The sequence below is a fragment of the Elephas maximus genome, chromosome 25, assembly GCF_024166365.1.
Source record: "Elephas maximus indicus isolate mEleMax1 chromosome 25, mEleMax1 primary haplotype, whole genome shotgun sequence".
Classification (NCBI taxonomy): Eukaryota; Metazoa; Chordata; class Mammalia; order Proboscidea; family Elephantidae; genus Elephas; species Elephas maximus.
Genome location: NC_064843.1, coordinates 62,488,524 through 62,499,132, shown reverse-complemented (window position 1 = coordinate 62,499,132; position 10,609 = coordinate 62,488,524).

The window sequence follows — 10,609 nt, the reverse complement described above, 5'->3', positions numbered from 1 at the left end:
GTCTCCATACCGTGAGTGCCTGCAGATTCAATACCACACAATCGGCAGGCGTGAAGAGCTGGATGACAAACGGCAGGGAGGCATAATTTCTGCCTGGTGAGAAATGCAGACCTCCCCTCTTCATTCTTTGCAGCAGTCTCTGTACCCTACATTTTATTCCCTTTTACAAGGAGAAGCCATTTTTACCCTGCAAGAAGGAGGAAACAATCTGGGGGGCCTGTCCCTCATTTATCCATCCTTTCCTCCCTGGATGATTTTGATTTATTCTGAAACCCCATAGCAGAAGACCTCAATTATGTAATTCTTCTGAAACAGGTTCCGGGTGAGAACTGTCCCTGAGTTACTGAGTCCTCTCCTGTCCGCTGGAGAGAGCAGCTAGGGGTGCCTGTTAATCATTGTGTCCACAGTCGCTGTTGGGGAAGAAGTGGGCTATTTCTGTCCCGTCTCATTTTGTCTTGAAGACAGTTTGATGCCAGGAGATGGACACCTTAGAACCCCTAAATCTGGTCCCTTTGGACCCACCCTGCCGCTACTGAGGGAGCTCAGATGTTCCACCGTCAAATGTCATTCGCAAGTAGAAGATCAAAGGCGCTCTGGTAGCACACCCGCTTTATCATGCTCCTGTGGCATCCAGCGAAAGGAAAGGATCAAAGTCGTAGACACAGGCGTAGACACAGGCCGTATCACCGATGAATAATTTACGCTCACAGTAGGTGGGAGCGACTTAGTACATAAAGGTCCTTTTGAAGAGGAAAAAATTGCTGCCTTTGCCAGGGAGCATTTGCTTTGGGCAAAGTCTATGAGAGGAACCATTTCCACGGGCAGTCCGGCTTTGCTCGGACCACAACCACAGCTCTGAGAGTCACAAGGCAGGACTGGCAGGGTGCAGAGAGTTTTTAACATAAACTGGTACCAAAAGGTCGGCGGTTTGAACCCACCAGCTGCTCCCTGGGAGAAAGATGTGGCAGTCTGCTCCCTTAAAGATTTACAGCCTTGCAAACCCTATGGGGCAGTTCTACTCTGTCCTATAGGGTAGCTATGAATCGGAATCGGCCCGACTGCCGTGGGTTTAGTTTTTTTGGTTTGGTTCATTCATCGCCTAAGTGGTGAGAAAGCTCAAACTCCACATCTGAGTTAATAAGTTCAACCAGAAGCCTGAGTGAAAGCATCCAACCCATTCCTTCCAGTTCAAACCCCTGCTGAGGATTTGCATTTCCACCCCAGATATACTGAATCAAAATCTACAGTTTAACAAGATCCCCAAACCAAAAAAAAAAAAAAAAACCCATTGCTGTCCTGTTGATTTCAACTCATACTGACCCCAAAGGGCAGAGTAGAACTGCCCCATAGAGTTTCCAGGGAGCACCTGATGGATTCGAACTCCCAACCTTTTGGTTACCAGCCATAGTACTTAACCACTATGCCACCGGGGGGGGGGGGGGTTCCGTAAGATCTTCAGGTGATTCTTATGTCAGTGGTTCTCAGAATTTACTGTACATAAGAATCACCTGGGGATCTTGTTAAACTAGAGATTCTGATTCAGTATGCCGGGGGCAGAAATGCAGATTATCAGCAAGGGCTTAAACTGGAACGAACTAGTTTGAAGCCCTGGGTGTTTCTTGTTATGACATCCTCCTTTCCTACAGATACCTCCTCTCATCCTTAGGGGTTCTAATACGTTATTTGAAATTAAAGACAGGCTTAAAATGCCCCCGAATCAAGAGAATTGCACCAGATTTTCCTACAGAGTTGTAAATACATTTGGGAGAAAAATGCTTTTAGGTATATATGTGTCTGGATTAAGTGGGGCCGCCAGTCTTCTGTAAATGGAAATTTCGTCTTTGCAGGATGTAGGCACATGAACTGGCTTTTGAAAGCAGACAAATCCATGCTTCTGAAAAGAAAAAAGCAGGAAGAAATAAAGATTCATTTAGTTTTTTCTTTTAAGGTCATGCATGCTCTCCCCTTCTGTCTTAATTTTAGATGCTGACATTATTCATATACTTTAAATTATTAATAATTTCAGCACTCAGCCACAGTAAAATAGATTTCTTTCAAAGGCCCCTTAGTTAAATGTGCTCAGTGCTACTTTCTGTATCATGCAGGTCAATTTAATTCAACTTGGCTCTCTCTAACCAGCTAAACAATTGCTTTTCAGACACTGGAGAGCGTGGTGAATGCAGCCAGGAATAGCCATCTAGAGACGGCCTTGGACATTTTTGCTCATAAAAACTTGACATCTGAAGTCCCACTCTCTATTAATCTCATCAAAGAGTTAGTCAAGATTGCTGAAAAAAGTCAACGTCATCAATGTCATGTAAATCATTATTAATAATTCAATAATGAGTAGGATTAAAAATGGAAGAATGAAACACTTTAAGAATGGTAGGTAGCAGGGCAACCAGTTTACAGGCAGTCCCTCCCACACCGGCTCCTACCTCCCCATCTGCAGCCTGCTTTTCTCTGCAGCTCCAGATGGGGTAGAATTTGCAACATTGCACCTAACAGATTGTCTGTATTTCTTTCTGTCTCTATCCAGGCCTCTTGTTCATGCTCACATTTCTTATTGCTCTCTTCGTTTGCAGTTCTCCAGAAGCTGACCCTTCGTCAAGGATTTGAGTGCAATGAATTCACTCCAGAAAGCGCAGGTAGAGAACAGAAGTGAGACAGGGAAGGGAAAGAATCAATATGTTTGCATTAATGAGAAGGTTATAGGTGTGGGTAACTGGGGCTCAGTCCTGCTGGGGACCTCTGGGAGGCTGTGTGGAATACATCTGATTTGCTCCACCCAAGGGATACGGAAGCTGGGGTACATATCTACCAACTCTTGTTCATCACTGGGTGAGGGGCGAGTACACTCCTTTGACCAGAGAACACATCCTGTGAAGTTGCTGGCTTGCACGGGAATGGTGAGCGCTGAGAGGGTATGGGAGGAGCACCAACAGCTTATGCAACACAAGGTGGGCTGACCTCACACACACAGTGCCAACATACACTTCCAAATCCCTGGCTCCCAGCCCTGGTTATGTGCTAAGAGACTGTGTGAGACTCTGGGAGTCATGTACCTTCCTTGGCCTGTATTATGTGGAAATTGACTAAGACATTCCTTAGGTTGCTCCAAGCTCTAATGGGAGTCCATACTGTTCTTTCTCACCCTTAAAGTACTTCTGTAAGGACTTCCCCCTGAGTTCCCTATCACAGGGATTGCTGTGCTGCGCCTGTGGCTATGTCCTGGACCTCATACCACTTCCCCTTCTAGAACATAGTTGATTGGGCCAGAGTGGACATCTGATGCTAGGGAACCAATCAGAAAGCTGGTTAGAAACATTTTGTGGCTTGACTTGGAAAGCCAAGCTGGGCTAATCAGAGTACCTCTTTCAAGAATCTGAACTAAGAAGCAGGGACATCGTGCCCATGAATGGTAGGAGCAGCAGCCAGAAGAATCAGAGCTGTAAAGGGCATGATAGAATCAAGGTCAGTGAGGTTTAGAATTTTTGTCTGATAGATTTAATTCTGTACACCCAGGAACTGGAATAGTGCTTAGCACATAGAAGATGCTCAGCAAACATTTGCCCAATCAGTGAATGAATCAATTGTGCAAACTGAAGTAATGGAAGAGCAGTAACTGGGAGTTAACAGAGGAGACCAGTTGGAGAAGGAAGAGTCAGAAGCAAAACTCATTTATGGTAAGATAAGGGAGATAAAAATACCTATGATATTTTAACCTATCACGTGAATGACCTTGGATTACAACCTTATGTAAGGTACAAGTGAAGCATGGACACATTAAGTAATGCCCAGGAGAACACAGCTGGTATGTAGTGGAGCCGGGATTGGAACCAGGCTGGCTCTCAAAAGTCTGCTCTAGTACTATGTTTCACTGCTGCTAAGAGCTCCCACCTCTGGCTGGTGCAGACAGTTAATGTGCTCAAATGCTAACTAAAAGTTTAAAGGCTTGAGACCACCCAGAGAAACCTCGGGAGAAAGGTGTGGTGATCTACTTCCAAAATATTAGCCATTGAAAACCCTATGGAGCACAGTTCTACCCTGACACACAAGGTGATCAGCAACTGGACTGGTTTTAAGAGCCCCAGGCCTCCTGGCATCAAGAACAGCTCTACGGTCAACCACCACATGGCCCTACCCCGTTCATGTCTGGTCTTAGATTTTTATTTGGCCGCATCCTGCTGCTGCTCCATGCTTACTATTATAACATCTTCTTCTCTTTGTCCTCTTAACTTGAGAGAGCCTCAGTGGCTCCCATTATTTGCAATCAAAGAGCAAAATTAAAAACAAAATCAGAGGCAGCATAGAACATGCCATCCCTGCAACTCACTTTCAGATGTCTTGCCTGTGACATGGCCTTGGCCTCTCAGGCAGTATCCCCAAATGGTGTGGTTCTGTTGTTGGGGCAATTGCTGAATAAATTCTGAGATAGTCACCAGGAACTGAGTTACCAGCTTTACTTTAGGCGTGGCTGAATAACAAACTACTCCGAATCTTAGTGACTCACCTCATAAAAGTTAAAAATTTTGTTCATAAAAGAATCTACCAAAAAAAAAAAAAAAAACCGTCTGGGAGAATATCTTTGGAAACCATATAACCGATGAGAATCTAACAACATAAAAAGGACTTAACAACAAAAAGACAACTAACCCAATCACAAAATAGGCAAAGGACTTGAATAGACATTTCACCAAGGAAAACATTGAAATGGCCACGAAACACATGAAAAGATGCTCAATGTCATTAGTCATCAGAAAGATGCAAATCAAAATCATAATGAGATATCATTTCTTACTCACATACCTATGCAATCTGTATGATGAGCAAATAATAGAAGAAGCTGGACTATATGAAGAAGAACAGGGCATCAGGATTGGAGGAAGACTCGTTAACAACCTGTGTTATGCAGATGACACAACCTTGCTTGCTCAAAGTGAAGAGGACTTGAAGCACTTATTAATGAAGATCAAAGACCACAGCCTTCAGTAGGGATTGCACCTCAACATAAAGAAAACAAAAATCCTCACAACTGGACCCATGAGCAACATCATGATAAATGGAGAAAAGATTGAAGTTGTCAAGGATTTCATTTTCCTTGGATCCACAATCAACAGCCATGGAAGCAGCAGTCAAGAAATCAAAAGACACATTGCATTGGGTAAATCTGCTGCAAAGGACCTCTTTAAAGTGTTGAAGAGCAAAGATGTCACCTTGAAGACTAAGGTGCGCCTGACCCGAGTCATGGTATTTTCAATCACATCATATGCATGTGAAAGCTGGACAATGAATAAGGAAGACCGAAGAAGAATTGACACCTTTGAATTGTGGTGTTGGCGAAGAATATTGAATATACCATGGACTGCCAAAAGAACGAACAAATCTGTCTTGGAAGAAGTACAACCAGAATGCTCCTTAGAAGCACGGATGGCGAGACTGAGTCTTACACACTTTGGACATGTTGTCAGGAGGGATCAGTCCTTGGAGAAGGACATCATGCTTGGCAGAGTACAGGGTCAGCGGAAAAGAGAAAGACCCTCAACGAGGTGGATTGACATAGTGGCTGCAACAATGAGCTCAAGCATAACAATGATTGTAAGGATGGTTCAGGACCGGGCAGTGTTTCGTTCTGTTGTGCATGGGGTCACTATGAGTCGGAACCGGCTCAATGGCACCTAAGAACAACAACAACAGGATGGATAGAGTAAAAAAAAAAAAAATGAAAATGTTGGCAAGATGTAGGGAAATTGAAACCCTTATCCATTGCAGGTGAGAGTGCAAAATAGGACAGCTGTTGTGGAAAACAGTGTGACAGTTCCACAAAAAACTAAAAATAGAACTACCATAAAAAAAAAAATTTTTTTTCCATATGACCTAGAAATTCCACTCCTAGCTTTATACCCAAAAGAATTGAAAACAGGGATTCAACCAGATACTTGTACACCAATGTTCATTGCAGCACTAGTCACAATTGCCAAAACCTGGAAGCAACATAAATGTCCATTAGCAAATGAATGGATACACAAAATGTGGTACATATGTAAAATGGAATGCTACTCAGCCAGTAGGGGAAACAAAATCTTGATACATGCTACAATATGGATGAAACTTAAAGACATTATGCTGAGTGAGAGAAGTCAATCACAAAAGGACAAATATTATATGAACTCACTTATATAAAAAGACAAGAAAAGGAAAAAAATACTTTTGTTCATCAAAGGATTTTATCAAAAAATTGAAAAGATAACCCACAGATTGAGGGAACAATTTTGGAAACCATATATCCAATGTTGTTGTTAGGTGCTGTTGAGTCGGTTCCGACTCATAGTGACCCTATGTGCTACAATGAAACACTGCCTGGTCCTACGTCTGCCTCACAATCTTTGCTATGTTGAAGCCCATTGTTGCAGCCACTGTGTCAATCCATCTTGTTGAAGGTCTTCCTCTTTTTCACTGACCCTCTGCCAAGGATGATGTCCTTCTCTGGGGACTGGTGCCTCCTGATAACGTGAGACAAGTCTCACCATCCTCACTTCTAAGGAGTATCTTTCAAGACAGATTTGTTTGTTATTCTGTCAGTTCATACATGGTATATTCAACACTCTTCACCAACACCATAATTCAAAGGCATCAGTTCTTCTTTGGTGTTCCTTATTTGTTGTTCAGCATTCACATGCACATGAGGCAATTGAAAACACCATGGCTTGGGTCAGGTGCTCCTTAGTCCTCTAAGTGAGATCTTTGCTTTTGGACACTTTAAAGAGGTCATTTGCAGAAGATCTGCCCAGTGCAATATGTCCTTTCATTTCTTGATTGCTGCTTCCATGCATGTTGATTGTGGATCCAAGGAAAATGAAATCCTCAACAACTTCAATCTTTTCTCCATTTATCATGATGTTGCTCATGGGTCCAGTTGTGAGGATTTTTGTTTTCTTTATGTTGAGGTGCAATCCCTACTGAAGGCTGTGGTCTTTGATCTTCATTAGTAAGTGCTTCAAGTCCTCTTCGCTTATCAGCAAGCAAGGTTGTGTCATCTGCATAACACAGGTTGTTAATGAGAAGCCTGAAGCCTCATTATTTTTCATATAGTCCATCTCTTGGATTATTTGCTCAGTATTCAGATTGAATAAGTATGGTGAGAGGATATGACCCTGATGCACATCTTCCCTGATTTTAAACCACAGAGTATCCCCTTGTTCTATTTGAATGGCTGCCTATTGGTCTCTCTACAGATTCTGCATGAGCACAATTAAATGTTCTGGAATTTCCATTCTTCTCAACATTATCCATAATTTATAATAACCCACACAGTTCAATGCCTTTGCATAGTCAATAAAACACAGGTAAATATCTTTCTGGTATTCTTTGCTTTCATCCAAGATTCATCTGACATCAGCAATGATATTTCTCATTCAATGTCCTCTTCTTGAATCCAGCTTGAGTTTCTGTCAGTTCCTTCTCGATATCTGCTGCAGCTGCTTTTGAACGATCTTCAGCAAAATTTTGCTTGCGTGTGATATTAATGATATTGTTCCATAATTTCCGCATTCAGTTGGATAACCTTTCTTTGGAATGGGCACAAATATGGATCTCTTCCAGTCTATTGGCCAGGTAGCTGTCTTCCAAATTTAATTTCTTGGCATAGACGAGTGAGGACCTCTAGTGTTGCATCCATTTGTTGAAATGTCTTAATTGGTCTGCCATCAATTCCTGGGGCCTTGTTATTTTGCCACTGCCTTCAGGGCAACTTGGACTTCTTCCTTCAGCACCATCAATTCTTGATCATGTGCTACCTACTGAAATGGTTAAATGTTGACCAATCCTTTTTTGTACAGTGGCTCTGTGTATTCCTTCCATCTCCTTTTGATGCTTTATTTTGCCCATAAAATCCTTCAATATTGCAACTTGAGGGTTGAATTTTTTCTTCAGTTCTTTCAGCTTGAGAAATGCTGAGCATATTCTTCCCTTTTGGTTTTCTAACTCTGGGTCTTTACACATTTCATTGTAATACTTTACTTTGTCTTCTCAAGCCACCCTTGGAAATCTTCTGTTCAGCTCTTTTACATGATCATTTCTTCTGTTCAATTTAGCTACTCTACGTTCAAGAGCAAGTTTCAGAGTCTCTTCTGACATCCATTTTGGTCGTTTCTTTCTTTCCTGTCTCTTTAATGACCTTTTGCTTTCTTCATGTATAATGTCCTTGATGTCATCCTACAACTCTTCTGGTCTTCAGTCATTAGTGTTTGATGTATCAAATCTATTTTTAAGATGGTTTCTAAATTCAGGTGGGATGTACTCAAGATTGGGTTTTGGCTCTCATGGACTTGTTTTAATTTTCTTCAGCTTCAACTTGAATTTGCATATGGCCAATTGATGGTCTGTTCTGAAATTGGGCCCTGGCCTTGTTCTGACGGATGATATGGAGGTTCTCCATTGTCTCTTCACAGACGTACTCAATTTGATTTCTGTGTATTCCACCCAGAGAGGTCCCATGTATACTCTCCATTTATGTTGTTAAAAAAAAAAAGGCATTTGCAATGAATAAGTCGTTGACCTTGCAAAAGTATATCGTGAGATTTCTGGCCTCATTTCTATCACCACATTTCCCATCTACCAATACTTCTTTGCTTCCAACTTTCTCATTCCAATCACCAGTAATTATCAATGCATACTGATTGCATGTTTGATCAATCTCAGACTGCAGAAGTTGGTAAAAATCTTAATTTTCTTCATCTTTGGCGTTAGTGTTTGATGCACAAATTTGAATAATAGTCATATTAACTGGTCTTCCTTGTAGGCATATGAATATTATCTTATCACTGACAGTGTCGTACTTCAGGATAGATCTTGAAATTTTTTTTGGAGGTTGAATACAATGCCATTCCTGTTCGATTTGTCATTCCCGGCATGGTAGACCACATGATTGCCCAATTCAAAATGGCCAATACTGGTCTATTATTTCAGCTCACTGTTGCCTAGGATATCAATCTTTATGCAGTCCATTTCACTTTTGATGACTTCCAATTTTCCTAGATTCATACTTTGTACATTCCATGTTCCAATTATTAATGGATGTTTGTAGCTGTTTCTTCTCGTTTTGAGTTGTTCCACGTCAGCAAATGAAAGTCTCAAAAGCTTGCCTCCATCCACATCAGTAAGGTCGACTTTGAGAAGGCAAGTTTTCCCCAGTCGCATTTTGAGTGCCTTCCAGCCTGAGGGGCTCATCTTCTGGCACAATATCAGACAGTGTTCCGCTGCTGTTCATAAGGTTTTCACTGAACAATTATTTTATTTTTTTTAGAAGTAAATCACCAGGTCCTTCTTCTAGCTTGTCTTAGCCCGGAAACTCTGTTGAACTTGTGTGACCCTGCTGGTATTTGAAATATCTGTGGCACAGCTTTCAACATCACAGTAACACACAAGGCACCACAGTATGACAAAGTGATAAGGGTCTAATATCCAAAATACATAAAAAATTTTCTACAACTTGAAAACAAAAAGACAATCATTTCACTAATGTGATATATGTTAGCCTGAACCCACCTGGCTGGGGGGGGGGGCACTACTTCCTATTTTGCACAAAGTTGTGTGTGTGTGTATGCTAGGAATAGCCATGAACAACTCTGAGTCAGGCCATGAAGATGGAATAGATTTCAGATATCAAAATATTTTTGAATTACAAAGGAACAATCTTCATTCTTCTTATCCCTTCATTCATACCAAATAACTTATGGAAAGAACATGTATGAAATGCACCATATTTTAATATTTTACATTTTACTAAAACTGTTGTTGTTGGGTGCCATTGAGTCAGTTTTGACTCATAGGGACCCTAAGACTAAAAAAGAAAAAAAAAGAGTAGTATAGTGAAAATCTGATTACTTTCATCAGAGATACAAAATCTGTTGACTGAGAATAAATTCATGTTAAAAAAAGGTATTAGTCTCCAGGAAAGTAAAGACGGTCTGGAGCCATTTTGTTTTCAGATACATTTTATCGCCTAGGACAGACAAGAAAGGATTTACATTGGGGTGAATCAGAAAGAAGATCCCATATTAATGGCTTCCACAGTAATATGCTTCAACTCTTTGCTATGAACTAGCCCCTTCGATGGGTCCTCATATTACAATTTTAAGGGCATGCACATTTTATCATGATTTGAGTATTCATCCAGGAACATAATTGTGGCTCCTCTGTTAGAACGCCAGCAGCCAGAATTAGCCCTGTACTGGCTATTTATAGACATATTTATAAGGCAAAGGGAAAAATTAGGCAATCAGTTTCCTCAGACAAAGTAGATAGGTACAAGTTAGAACAAAGTGGTTTATGCATTTTCATTAGACCAAGGGACTCGCTTATTGAAAAAAATAAGTTATAAGACAGCTTTTTTGTTTGTTTGGTTTTTCACAATGATGATGTTAATTAGGGAAGTAACAGGTTACAATTCAGGATCAGGAACTACTCAGGATACAGTTCTTTGACCAGGACAGCTTCTTCTCAGCTGGGCCCTCAGGTGGGCAGGCTTTTCTCTGGCCTTTGGTTTCTCTGCCTCGCCTCTGCCCTGCTTGAGCAAGTGTTACCAAGTGTTTTACCTCCACCAATAAGT